Source organism: Penaeus monodon, chromosome 29, assembly GCF_015228065.2.
Source record: "Penaeus monodon isolate SGIC_2016 chromosome 29, NSTDA_Pmon_1, whole genome shotgun sequence".
NCBI lineage: Eukaryota > Metazoa > Arthropoda > Malacostraca > Decapoda > Penaeidae > Penaeus > Penaeus monodon.
Window position 1 is genome coordinate 37,435,089 of NC_051414.1, and position 235 is coordinate 37,435,323.

General features: G+C 37.0%; 1 protein-coding gene across 1 annotated transcript in view; it reads left to right on the plus strand.

Moving 5' to 3' along the window:
- Positions 1 to 235, plus strand: part of LOC119591703 — a gene marked incomplete at both ends in the record, with an annotated part of 24,330 nt that overhangs the window by 5,624 nt on the left and 18,471 nt on the right.

A 235-nucleotide genomic window follows, 5' to 3' on the forward strand; every position in this document is an offset into this window, starting at 1 on the left:
ATTCTATCTTTTTCTCTCCCACCCTAGCTTTTTATTACATACCGATCCAACAGAGTGTCTGTTTACCTCTGTTGTTCCCGTGAATATTTTTAACTCACGTGAAGTTGCAATCTGTTGCGTCATGCACATGCAATCTGGCATTTAATGGTATTCTGACGTCAATGTTATTTCGTTAAATTTTGTTACGTGTTTAATTATCGGATTACGTAAAACCCGAGGGACAGAAATTTGGAAT